The sequence below is a fragment of the Schistocerca serialis genome, chromosome 4 (genome assembly GCF_023864345.2).
Source record: "Schistocerca serialis cubense isolate TAMUIC-IGC-003099 chromosome 4, iqSchSeri2.2, whole genome shotgun sequence".
NCBI classification, from domain to species: Eukaryota; Metazoa; Arthropoda; class Insecta; order Orthoptera; family Acrididae; genus Schistocerca; species Schistocerca serialis.
The window spans coordinates 42630368-42644744 of record NC_064641.1 but is presented as its reverse complement, the minus strand read 5'-3'; the positions used below and the strand labels follow the sequence as shown (position 1 = coordinate 42644744).

The 14377-nt window shown below is 45.7% G+C and overlaps 1 protein-coding gene across 1 annotated transcript in view; it reads left to right on the top strand.

The window, feature by feature from the left end:
• LOC126473739 (cytochrome b-c1 complex subunit 2, mitochondrial) overlaps positions 1-14377 on the top strand; it is a 55980-nt gene that overhangs the window by 33395 nt on the left and 8208 nt on the right. The gene's annotated exons all lie outside the window — the stretch shown is intronic.

The window sequence follows — 14377 nt, the reverse complement described above, 5'->3', positions numbered from 1 at the left end:
TGGTTGTTATGCCAATGCAAATGCTGGACAGTAGTTTCAATAAAGTTGACTTACATGACAGTACTTTTTTCCACAGATTGCTCTCCCTTTGACAGAATAAGTCTGATGCAGGTAGTTGTGCAAGAAAGTGTAGCCAAGTCACAGCTGGGGAAGTCACAAAGATAGGGAAGTACAAACTAAGGAAACATTTTCAGAAAAGGTAGCCCTGGAGAAGAAGTTGGGTAATATATTCTAGCCAGGCCAATAGGGGGTAATGAGAAAACAATCCATAGTTGTTTTTGGTTTGAGTAATGTGTTGGTTATCTTTGCTGGCAGGATAATTGCTAGCAATGTTACCAGAGATGAGATGTGATGTATTTATATAAGTATCAGCATCCAAACAGAGAGGCTAGTCTGGATGTTAAGGCTGCAAGGCAGGGAACTTACCATGTGGGAAGTGTGGCTGCTGTCTAAATGTAAGTACTCTTGTTTAGCATGTGCAGTTGGCCATGGGTGAATCCAATATCATCATAAGTGATGGTGGCTTGAGCTTTAGAAAAAGACTGAGTGTTTGGTGTCAGAACTTTGGAGGTTTACTTTCGTTATGGGTCTGTACCAGGTGTATCCAATATTTTAGCTTATCTGCGTCACATTGGGAAGAAGACAAGTGTTTTTAGGTTGCACATAATTTACATAACGTTAACAATAACCACTGAGGGGGTAATGCAAAATTAGCAGTTTTTGTTGAAATAGCATGAAATCGCACTTTTTACAAAATATCGCAAAATTTTTAATTTTTCCATATTCATAACTGATGGTTATCAAATGTTAAAGTTACATCAAGTGTTAGAATTACATTTGGAATTGTAATATTCTCAAGGCTAAGATAAATAGCACTGACTTTGGTGAAAAATAGCACTGAATTTGCCAAAATAACAATGAATTTGCCAAAAATAACAGTGAATTTGGCAAAAATTACATCAAATTTGGAAAAAATAATACAGAGTTCAGCAAAAAATAACATCAAGTTTGGCCATAAAATAAAAGATCTTTTCTTGACTGTATCAATTTATCAATCTTTTATTTAAAAGAAATGTCATTGAAATTCATTCATTTGCTTATATTTTTACCGATCGTGTGATAGATGCTCTTTTCTTGGGCTGCATTGATACTTTGTTTCACCCTCATGCGGGCTGTGGGTCGGACACCCCTGGTATTTGCAGTTAAAATATTGTCAGTGAATGAAACCTCATACATTTTTGCACCTAAGATCCAGCACGGTAGCCAGTCCGTTGTGGTGGGGCCGCCATGTACCTTGTTGGTTGTAGCCCCCTGACAGCACAGGGATCACTCTACTGATGCCTGCGCCATTTACTCCCCATGTATGCCAAGGAGTAGATGCCCATCTCCCTGGGGCATCAGGACTCCCGGCAATGGCCATCCTGCCTGGTGGCCCTTGCTGTGGCTGGGTGGCGCCCATGGGGAGGGCACTTGGTCGGAGTAGGTGGCATCAGGGTGGATGACACGCAATGAAGCGTGGCACATCATCTCTTGGTGGTGGCTAGCCACCAGCAGTCTCTAAGCATTCGAGGGCTCATTTTAAAGGTAACATTTATGACACCAAATCGTTCCCATCCCTGGCCACACCATGGGAGGAACGAAAGGCAATGAATGACGGTGACACGTATTTGCCCCGATATCTTGTCTGTACCTGAGCTGATGGGGAATACTTTGTCTCCGTGAAGCCTCAGTTCTTTGTAGAGCATTTAGAGGACAAGTTTGGGGAGGTGGAGGGCTTGTCCAAAATGCGCTCTGGGTCAGTTTTGATAAAAACGGCATCGTCCGCCCAGTCTCGCAGGTTACTTGCTTGTGACAAGTTGGGGGATGTTAACGTTACCATCACACCACATAAGAGTTCAAATATGGTCCAGGGTGTTATTTTCCATAGGGACCTACTTTTGCAGTCTGATGATGACCTGCTTGCCAACGTAGAGCGTAGAGGTGTTCATTTTGTCCGGCGCGTTCGTCGGGGTCCGAGGGACAATCAGGTTGCTACCGGTGCCTTCATCTTGGCCTTCGAGGGTGATACATTACCGGAGAAGGTCAAGGTGATGGTTTACCGTTGTGATGTGAAGCCATATATCCCTCCCCCGATGCGGTGCTTTAAGTGCTGGAAGTTCGGCCATATGTCTTCCCGCTGCACTTCCAGCCTCACATGTCGAGATTGTGGACGCCCATCTCATCCCGATACTCCATGTGCTCCGCCTTCCATCTGTGTCAACTGTGGAGAGTCTCGTTCACCTTGCTCGCCAGACTGCAGGATCTTACAGAAAGAACGCAAAATCATGGGATATAAGACCCTGGACCGACTGACTTACACTGAGGCTAAGTGGAAATTTGAACGGCTACATCCTGTGCGCATGATGGCATCTTATGCCTCAACTGTCACTGCTGCTCCAGCTCCTTTAGCTGCACCACAAACAGTCAGCTCTCAGAGTCAGAGGACCTCACCTGCCCCCTTGACGATGGGGACCCCTTCTCTCGCTGTTGCTCCCACACCATCTACCTCGGGAGCAGCACCCACTAAACCACCGGGGACACCAGTCCCCACTTCTAAGCCGGAGAAGCGTAAGTCTTCTTCGGCTTCTCTCACTCGGAAGGGATCCCTTGGGTCACTCCCTTCCCAGGTTCCTACCAGCGGCACAGCAGACAACAACCAGTGGCTGAAGAAGCCACAGGTCGCTGGTCGTCGAGCTTCGCGATCTTCTTCAGTCCTGGAGACTGACTCCAATAAGCCCTCTCAACGACGACAACCAAAGGAACAGCGAGAGAAAATGACATTGAAGACCCGTAAGACCAAGACACCTGCGGTGGCACCTACTCCACCGCTACCTACAAGCTCTGCGTCTGAGGATGTGGTGGACATTCTTGCGTCCGCTGAGGACCTCGATCTCGCCGGTCCCTCAGACGCAATGGATAGCACTTGCACGGGTGCTCCATCGGAGGCAGCAGGTGACCCAGAGGCGTAATCTGCCTTCCCAGTCTCGTCACGCCTTTCTCAGCCATGGACAATTCCATCCTCCAGTGGAACTGCAGCGGTTTCTTCCACCATCTAGCTGAGCTCCGACAATTTACCAGCCTTCACCCTTCACCCTTTCTTCTGCATTGCTCTTCAGGAAACTTGGTTTCCAGCAATGCGAACCCCTGCCCTCCGTGGCTATCGGGGTTATTATAAGAACTGGGCAGCTTATGAAAGGGTGTCTGGTGGCGTCTGCATATATGTCCTTAACTCTCTTCACAGCGAGTCTATCCCTCTACATACAGCTTTAGAGGCTGTTGCTGTTTGGGTGCGGACGCCACAGGCTGTTACAGTCTGCAGTCTTTACCTTCCACTGGATGGTGATGTCGCGCAGCATGCCCTGGCTGCGCTGATAGCCCAATTGCTGCCACCTTTCTTATTACTGGGCGACTTCAACGCCCATAACCCTCTGTGGGGTGGGTCAGTGGTGACAGGTCGAGGTGCCACCATTGAGCATTTATTGGCACAGCTCGATCTTTCGCTGTTAAATGATGGTTCCTTCACACACTTCAGTGTGGTGCATGGCACGTACTCCGCCATTGACCTTTCGATCTGCAGCCCTAGCCTCTTACCATCTGTCCAATGGAGAGTGCATGACGACCTGTGTGGTAGTGACCATTTTCCGATCTTTCTGTCACTGCCACAGCGTCAGTCTTCTGGGTGCCCTTGCAGGTGGGCAATGAATAAGGCTGACTGGGACTTGTTTTCCTCCATTGCCACTATTGAGCCTCTCTCTAATGATGGCATTGATGCGGTGGTTCAATTGGTCACTACGGGCATCGTTACTGCCGCCGAATCTTCCATTCCCAGTTCTTCTGGGTTCCCTCGGCAGCGGACTGTGCCTTGGTGGTCGCCTGAGATCGCTGAAGCGATTAAAGATCGCTGGCGGGCGCTCCAGCGTCACAAGCGACATCCCTGCATTGAACACCTCATTACCTTCAAACGTCTGCGTGTGTGGGCCCGCTGCCTTATCCGCCAAAGCAAGCAGGAGTGCTGGGAGCGGTATGTGTCCACCATTGGCCTCCATGTCTCTCCATCGCAGGTCTGGGCCAAGATCCGACGCCTCTATGGCTATCGGACCCCTGTTAGCGTCCCTGCGCTCTCACCGAATGGAGAAGTTTGTACAGACTCCGACGAAATTGCCAACCGTTTGGCAGAGCATTTTGCTCTGAGTTCCGCTTCTTCCAATTACCCCCTGGCCTTCCGCTCCATTAAAGAGCGGATGGAACGTCGGAGCCTTTCTTTTCGCACCCACCATTCTGAATCCTACAACGCTCCATTCAGTGAGTGGGAATTTCACAGTGCCCTTGCCGCTTGCCCTGATACCGCTCCTGGGCCAGATCGCATCCACTGTCAGATGCTGAAACACCTTTCAGTGGACTGCAAGCGATGCCTCCTCGACCCTTACAACCGTCTCTGGGTTGAGGGTGAGTTTCTGTCGCAATGGCGGGAAAGCATTGTCATCCCCATTTTGAAACCGGGCAAGAGCCCTTTGGAGGTGGACAGCTACTGCCCCATTAGCCTCACCAACGTTTTTTGCAAGCTTCTCGAACGGATGGTGAGCCGGCGCTTGAATTGGGTACTGGAGTCTCGGGGCCTTCTGGCTCCGTCTCAGGGTGGGTTCCGTATAGGCCGCTCCGCCACCGACAATCTGATGAGTGTGGAGTCGGCCATCCGTACTGCCTTTGCCCGCCGTCAGCACCTGGTCGCTGTCTTTTTCGACATGCGGAAGGCGTACGATACGACATGGCGTCATCACATACTTTCTACACTTCATGGATGTGGTCTTCGGGGCCCTCTGCCGATCTTTATCTGAAATTTTCTGTCATATCGTGCCTTCCGCGTGCATGTCGCGGCCTCCCATAGTTCCTCCCGAGTCCAGGAGAACGGGATACCACAGGGATCTATCCTCAGTGTCTGCCTGTTTTTAATCGCAATAAACGGGCTCGCTGCGGCGGTGGGAAATTCTGTCTCTGCTTCCCTGTATGCTGACGACTTCTGCCTTTACTACCGCTCTACTGGCATTGCAGCTGTTGAATGTCAGCTACAGGGCGCTATCCGCAAGGCGCAGTCTTGGGCTGTAGCACATGGTTTTCAGTTTTCGGCTGCCAAGACCCGCGTTATGCATTTCTGCCGGCACCGAACAGTCCATCCTGAGCCGCGGCTTTATCTTGCCGACGAACTCCTTGCTGTGGTGGAGACCCACAGGCTTTTGGGTGTAGTTTTTGATGCCCGGCTGACTTGGCTGCCTCATATTCAGCAGCTTAAACAGGCGTGTTGGTGGCATCTAAATGCCCTGAGATGCTTGAGCCACACCCGATGGGGCGCCGACCGATCTACCCTGTTACGGCTCTACCAGGCGTTAATCCAGTCTCGTCTGGATTATGGGAGCCTGGCTTATGGCTCAGCATCCCCATCTGCGCTGCGGGTACTGGACCCAATCCTACACAGCGGAATACGCCTTGCCACTAGTGCTTTCCGGACCAGCCCAGTGGACAGCATACTTGCGGAGGCAGGTGTCCCTCCATTGCGGTTCAGGCGCCAAAATTTACTGGCCGCTTATGCTACCCATGTTTTTAGCTTGCCTGGGCATCCAAACTATCGTCTCCTGTTCCCGGGATCGGTCGTCCATCTGCCAGAACATCGGCCCCGGTCAGGTTGTACGATCGCGGTCCACGTGAAAGAGCTTCTCTCCGGGCTTAGGGTTTTCACTGTTCCACCTCCTTTTCGGGCCACTTTGCGTACACCCCCATGGTGTGTTCCTCGCCCTTGCCTTCGGCTCGACTTGGCACAGGGCCCGAAGGACTCAGTCCCTCCAGAGGCCTTCCGCCGCCGCTTTTATTCCATCCTGGCCACGTATCAGGGCTCTGACGTTGTTTACACTGACGGTTCGGTGGTTGCTGGTCGTGTCGGTTATGCGCTAACTCTAGGGGACCATTCCGAACAACGTTCCTTGCCGGCTGGCTGCAGTGTTTACACTGCTGAGCTGGTCGCCATCTTTCGAGCCCTAGAGTATATCCGCGCCTGCTCAGGTGAGTCCTTCGTGGTCTGTAGCGATTCCCTGAGTGGTTTACAAGCTCTCGACCAGTATTTCCCTCATTCTCATCTGGTGGTGGCTATCCAGGAGTCCCTGCATACTCTTGCCCGTTGCGGCCGCTCTGTGGTCTTTGTGTGGACCCCCGGTCATGTCGGTATCCTGGGCAATGAACATGTTGACCGCCTGGCGAAAGAGGCCACCAGGCAACCATCTCTGGATGTTAGCCTCCCAGAAACTGATTTGCAAGCGGTCCTCCGCCGAAAAGTTTTTGCACTTTGGGACGCTGAGTGGCGCGATTGGATCACGCCCAATAAACTCCGTGCCATTAAGGAGACAACGACTGTGTGGCAGTCATCCATGCGAGCCAACTGCAGGGACTCAGTCGTCCTTTGTCGACTCCGCATTGGCCACTCCCGGCTGACACACAGTTACTTACTGCGTCGGGAGGACCCTCCTCTGTGTCGCTGCGGGCGGCTTTGACCGTGGCCCACATTTTGTTGGCCTGCCCCCTTTTAGCTGTGGTCAGGCGGACATTTGCGCTGCCTGATATGCTCCCTGCCCTTTTAACTGATGACCCTGCTATGGCTGGCTTAGTTTTACGTTTTATTCGGGCAGGGGGTTTTTATCATTTAATATGAGTGTTTTGTTTTATTTTATTGTTTTGTGTTGATTCTGGCCTTTGGCCTACAGTTTTAATCTGAGTTTTTAATGTGTTCTCTGTGGTTGGCTTTTCCCTTTTTATTCTATGGTCGGCCAACCACTGCCACACTCCGTGTGATTTTAATTTGTTATGTCTGTTCTTTGTCTGAGTTTTTCTTGTCCTGTGTTGTCTGTTGTCTCTATTATCCGTTTTTTACTGTGTGTGGTAGTTTTTAAGTTTTGGAACAAGGGACCGATGACTATTGCAGTCTGGTCCCTTTAATCCCACAAACCAATCAACTGCTTATAAGTCACAAAATATCGATGGAAATAGTGTTTTACACACACTAAATAGATTGATTTCTCAGATATCCAATGGTATCCCGTCACGCCATCTATTAACAGAGAAGAAGAAACACTAAAAAGAAGCTGTAGCTGCTCGGCCATTCTCACAGCTGACAATGTAATAATGGACTTGTAACTTGTGACTGGCTGCGAGCCAGCTGTATAAGCCAGTGGTTTAATTGGCGTTGAAGTTACTCAAGTTGTGCTCGCAAACTGAAGTGATGTGCTAGAGGCACCATCACTAAACATTATCGTGGTTTGGTTTCCTAAAACCAATCAAGAATCTGATATAAAAATTAGATATGGGATGGTAGTAAGGATTAAACCTGAGCCAAAAGCTGAGCAATGTCGTGCGCTATCATCTTTGCTATGAGAGCAGCTGGCATTAATTATATCTGGTAGACTGCTTGAATTTGCACATGTAATGACCTGAAGGCTAAGCTCAATGCCGGTTAACTTGGAAACGGTGCAACATTTCAGTTTTTTTTTTTTTTATCTTAACTCCAAGCTTTTTGACAATCCTGTATGCTTAGAGTCTGAAAAGTAATGTCTACTCCAGGAGATTTTATCATTGCAATCATTATAGAAATGTGACAAGATTTTTTTCAGCAGTTTAAGTATTTAATAATTGTTTAGATATGCGCGGAATTCTCACTTGCTTGACCATTATTGTGATTTATAAAATAGATTTGTTTATTGGATCACTCCTTTATACACCCTTTTCACAGTGATAACTGCTTGAAAAGCTACTAATATGCCAACTACACTGCCTGACAAAGAAGTACCCAAAAGGGAAGGAGGAAAGAAAAAATGAAACTCCACACGTTGAGAGGGCATGTGATGTTAAAAAGGGAGTCAAATGAAAATGAGACAATAGTTAGTAAACTGTTCATTATTTCAAAAGTAATTGCTGTAATTGTTAATGCATTTATCCCACTGAGAGGAAAGACAGTCAATGCCTTCATGAAAAAACATTAGCGGTCGACTACAGAACCAAGACTGTATCCAGTCATGGACCTCTTAGTGCGAAGCAAATTGACGGCCACAAATGTCTTTCTTCAGGGCATCAAAAATATTGATATAGCTTGGGAAGAGATTGGAAGTGTAAAGAGGATATGTAAGGGCTTCCCAGCGAAATTTCTGCAGCTTAGTATAAACAATCTTGGAAATAAGTGGGCACTTCATTCTTGGCCTTTAAATCTTACTGTTCCTTCTTGTTTTTCATACATGTTGTATATTGCATGTCTTTCCCTATAGCTTACCGGTATGTTTCTCAAAATTTCAGACACCATGCACCATTTTACATTATTAAACATCTTTTCCAGGTTGACATATCCAATGAACATACCGTGGTATTTTTTTTCTGTATTGTTTCCAATATTAAGCATGAAATCACATCAGAACTGCCTCTCTGCTGCCTTTTCCTCTTCTAAATCTAAACTGATCATGATCTAACAGATCCTCAATTTCCTTTTACATTCTTCTGTATAATATTATAAGTTTTTCCAGAAGTCTGATAGTACGTTGGCAGTCCCAGATTCTACACACAAACTTGAATAGTCATGTGGTTGCCACTTCCCCAACGATTTTTGAAATTCTGATGGAATCTTGTCTACCCTTACAATCTAATACCTGATTCCAGAATCTCTGTCTGACATGATGTAATACAGTTGGATTGCCCCCATGTTGCCTGGTCTTTTCCAAGTATTCTTCATCCTCTTCTGATTCTTGAGCAGAGTATTCACTATTACCATCTGAAATTTAGTTCAGAACTCTGTTAGACTTTCTCCTCTCCCATTCCTACAGTCAATCCCATATTAACCTGTACTCTTTTTTTCTAATACTTTCCCTACCACCGCATCCCAATGCCCACAATGACTAGATTTTCATCTCTCTTTACATGCTGAATTACCTGTTCCGTATCCTCAAATGTTCTATCTATCTCCACCTCTTCATCTTCTGCTTTCAATGTTGGCATTTATACGTGAACTTCCGTTGTTGGTACTGGTTGACAGTTGAATCTGATGACAACCATATCAGTGAACTGTTCACAGTAGTACACACTCTGCCATACTTTCCTGTTCTGGTTACCGTATTTACTCTAATCTAAGCTGCACTCGAATCTAAGCCACACCTGAAAAATGAGACTCGAAATCAAGGGGGGAGAAAAAAAATTCCCAAATCTAAGCCGCACCTGAAATTTGAGACTCGAAATTCAAGGGGAGAGAAAAGTTTTAGGCCGCACCTCCAAATAGAAACAAAGTTGGTCCATTGTAATGTGAGACACAATTTAGGTCGAATGAATGACGATACAGCAACTGTAGTTTGGTTCGAGTTGTAAGATTAGCAGTTAAGCTTTACTAGGTAGCCATTGCTATGTGTCGGGCACTTCGTCCGTATTTATATGGGTACCCTTCCTTTTTCACATGCTTCGTCAGGTTTGACTCGATTGCTTATTTTTCTTTGATCTGATAAGTGCCATTCTCTTTGTTATAGGTGTTTACGTCACTATAAGCTGAAACTGCATTGCTGTACTGTGTCATGCATTGTTTGTCGCATTCTGATAATGAGTGTTTACGGCCTGTCGCTGCTTGCGGCATGGCTTGCTTTTGTACCACCGCTTAAAAAAAAAAAAGAGAGAGAGAGAGAGAGAGAGAGAGAGAGAGAGAGAGAGAGAGAGAGGAATTGTTTCATTAGCGAAACAATGCAAGAGACTGGTATTTGTTGTTACTTACACTGCTGCTTTCTTTGATAATGATCAACAAGAACCAAACAATAGACTGCGTATGATAGATGATGTTCTGAATGAGAGTTTAGCTAAAATTTTTCCCCGTTTGAAAATCTTTGCAGATGCCTCTTTAGTACGTTACATTCTGCACAGAAATTAGAGTCATCTTAGATTTAAAAATCTAGTCAATTGCCGTGCTTCATTTCTGACTGCATCACTGTTAGGTATAAGAATAATACGAATATAAACACGACATGATATGTATATTCTTCCGCGTTTGCTGTTGTCTCTCACTAGTTTCGTAGTTTATTAGGCAGACAAGATTTAAATGAGATAGCAGCAAACATGAAAGAATACATGGCAAAATGTTTATATTCGTATTATTCTTATGGTGAAGAGAATACTGCATGTGATTTACAATTCATAAAAGTTCCTGTTACCAACCATTTCTGCTGACAGGTAGGAAAAAATTCAGAACGTAGAGTTGGCCATATTGACAAACATCCCAAACAGTCCTGCCAGTCGAATTTTAATAGTAAATTGAAATGCTGCTACATTCGAAGGTGAACAGTACAGAATTTGTATTTACCTCGTTGGACAATGTATTGAAAATGCAGTGGTTGAAACTCGGGGTGGAGAAAAAAAGCTCGTCTTCCACCTTTTTTTAACTTTATGTACTGACGCAGAGATTTTGGCACCAGTATTTATCTTTGTGCCTGCAAAGCATGCCTGTGTAGCGCTACATATATTGGACGGCAGAAGTTAGTTGTGGCGGCACCTACCAACATTTTTCAGAACTTCCACTTACTTTGCACATGATTCTAAGCCGCAGGCAGTTTTTTGGATTAGAAAAACCGGAAAAAAAGTGCGGCTTAGATTCGAGTAAATATGGTATACAATTTTCTGATCTAGATTGAGTCTTGCATTTCCATTTTCAGATTTCCTACGTTTCCTATTTCTTTCAAACATCTGGCAGTCCAAGTTCCAACTTGTAGAATGTTATCCCGTTGTGGGCTTTTCAGTGTTTTACTCATCGTCATTGCCCCTTTGGCAGTTCCCTCCCAGAAATCTGAATGTGGGACTAATCTGGAACCTTTTGCCAATGGAGATATCATCATGATACTTTTTCAATTGCAGACGACATGTCCTGTGGGTGAACTGTTTCTTTAATGCAGTGGTTTCCATTGCATTCTGCATGATCATGCTGTTGATCATTGTAGATGATTACGCCTTTTAGGGGCCGTTTCTCATGCCAAGGGCGAGAGAGTGCCCTGGACCTCCATCAACTCCTCCACCCTCTGTGACAAGCCCATTGGCAGAGCGGGGTGACTTCTTATTCACAAGTCCTTGGCCCCCAGTGCGGATGATTTTTTAATTGAAAATTTAAGCAGTGGGTAGGTACTAACACGGGACACAGGATTGTATTGTATTGTATTGTATTGTATTTTAACCGGGGACCTTGAAACGATGGAGAGGCTCCGTCCCCGGCACAGCTGCAGTGGTCCACAACCCCACGACGATTACCGCAGTCCACTTCACCCCTCCGCCGCCCCACACCGAACCCAGGGTTATTGTGCGGTTCGGCCCCCCAGGGAACGTCTCACACCAGACGAGTGTAACCCCCTATGTTTGCGTGGTGTATGCGTACATGGAGAACTTTTTTGCGCAGCAATTGCCGACATAGTGTAACTGAGGCAGAATAAGGGGAACTAGCTCGCATTCACTGAGGCAGATGGAAAACCGCCTAAAAACCATCCACAGACTGGCCGGTTCACCACCGGGCAGATTTGTGCCGGGGACCAGGCGCTCCTTCCCACCCGGAAAGCCGTGCGTTAGACCGCACGGCCAACTGGGCGGGCCAGGATTTTATTACTAGTTAAAGGTGCTACCCATAGACAGTGGGTGAACTAAGCTTGCCATAAAGTTGTTGTACCCTCTCCTGAAGCAATGTTGCCCACAATTGTTGTAATTGGTCTTTGATATCTTCAATACGTCCCTGGGACAGAGTTGCCATGTGAGCTGGTCTCACACATTCTATCGCAGACAGATCTTGGGTCTTATTGGCTGTGGGAGTACTTCAACATCACATAGACAGTTCATAGAGGCACATGTCATGTGGGGGAACATTGTCCTGTTGAAGAATGCCACCCCAATACAGTCACATGAGAGGTAACCCATGAGGATGTATGTGATGCACTGTTGTGCCATGAGAGTTCTCTGAATCAGTATCAGTTGCGATCCGAAATTGTAGCCAATTGTTCCCCACACCATGCTCCCTGTTGTAACACCACTGTGCCTGTCCAAAATAATGTAGGAATGGGACCTTTCTTCTGCTCACCTCATACTTACCGATGACGTTCATCCATCGTAATGCACACATGCAAAACACAATGTAACACCATTCATCAGCAGTCCATGCTTCCCAATCACAGCACTACTCGAAATGCTGTTGTTTCTTTTATGAGGTTAAAAGCAGCATAACTATGTGTCGGTAATTCCTTAGTCTGGTTGCTGCTAGTCTCTGACTAGTGGTGCGGGTTGATGCAGAATAATGTGGGTAGTCCATTACTTGTCTCATATGGCAGTCGCAGAGCTCGGATGTGGTCAGTCAGACCTTGATGAGTGTACCTGCCTCCATATTCCCATGCATTTGAACATTGGACCACAGCCTCATAGATCCAGGTACTGCAGAATTTGACAACCTGGCCAAGTGGCAATGCACCATGAGACCCATTTTAAACTCTGACGGAGGCTGGTAATGCTGTCAGATGCTGATAATGCTGCCTCTCAAGAGTACATGACAGCTCCATGCCCTTCAGTGATCATTCAAAATCTGACACTGAGCACACCCCTTCCATACTCTATTGGGGCTGGAACAACGTTAGATGCCTCTGTGACCCTTTTACCTGTCACAGAAAATTGAAACTCTCTAACATTTACATACTTGCCAATGTGTACATGTAAGAAGTTCCATAGGCATCCGACCATGTCTCCTCCATACCTTCTGTTTTCCATATCCTCCTCCCACTCTCTCTCTCTGTCCATCACCTCCTGCCCCCCCCCCTCCTCTCTCTCTCTCTTTCTTTCTTTCTCTCCCTCTTTCTTTCTTTCTCTCCCTCTCCCCCCCCCTGCCTCTGCCCTCCCTCCATCCATCTTTCCTCACCTCACACTATCCATCTCATTCTCTCTCTTCCCCCCCCCCCCCCCCCCACTCTTACTGTCCATCTCCTCCCTCCTGCTTCCCTCTCTTTCTGCTCAGCTGTGCCCATCTGCACATATAAGCCCTGAAACACATTCCAATACTACCCACACAGCATGCCAGTTGTGCAGGGCAGCGTAGATGTCAGGCGCTACCAGCCCTTTACCACTCACACTCCTATGAGAGCTAGATGTTAACTTACCCCACAGTACTTCTTTCCAGGCAGTAAGTGTTGTGTGTACCAAATTTGGTTTAGATTGATTCAGTTTTGGGGGAAATAAGAGTTATGTTCTTCTTCGTTGTGAGGGTAGTTGGCACAATATCTCAATAGTTTCTCTGGGGAGGAGGGCTTTTCCAGGTGCCTTCCAACATGGTATTTTTTTATTTATGCGAGCTCTGATGGTTGTTCAGTTTTGAGGAATTGATCAGTTCTTTAATTCGTGAATTGGGACTGGACTTTGCAAGCATAAGTGGCTTCTGGGAGAGTCACACTTCTGTAATGTTGGACCTTAGTGTCTGTTGACAAGTATTTCTTATTATACTTGACCAAGTTAGAAATTGAGCATTTATCATTTTGTTGGCTCTATTTATACATGTTCCTTTCTCAATTAAGTTGTACTTGATGATTTCTCAAAGATGTTTAAACTGTGGAACAATGGTAATTTTTTGATTGTTTATGAAGACTTGTACTCGTGGTTCCATGGGCATGATCTCAGTTTACTTGAAGAATCCTTGTAGTTCAATTTTTAAGGTAATTTTTTGGAGGGTGGTGATGAGGGCACAAAATTCTGCTAAGTTGAGAGCTAAATTACCCACAAACCCCAGGAATTTTGTTCTTAATGAAGATTTTGTTCCAGTTTCAATTTTAGGAAGAGTTTATTTTTGCCCAATCTCCATTATGTAATTGAGGGATACAATTTTTATCGTCATCATCATCATCATGTTTGATTTAGTTGCCTGTCTTTCACAGCCACTGTTGTATAATGTATTATGCTGTTTTGCTTTATTGATAATTGGTGTGTATTGCTTCCGTCATCAAAAGGTTAAAAGGCACAGTTCATTTAGCACTGTTGATACCTTACCAGTTGAGTAAATGCATCTCATGGAAAAACTTATTTTAATTAATCATTATCATAATTATTTTGTAGTTACTTAGGTTCTAAAATTTTGCATTTCAAAATTTTATTTTTATGGTTCTTTTCATCTTAAAAACTTCTAGAATGTCATAAACTATTGTGCCCCTGTCAAAGAGGTCCAGTAGAATTTAAACAAAGTAAGATAAATGAAATATCACTGAAATGTCAGAATGAGTTATAGATAAATTATGCAGCTCCTTTACACATTAAGTTGTTGAGTGAACAAGTTTTGCTA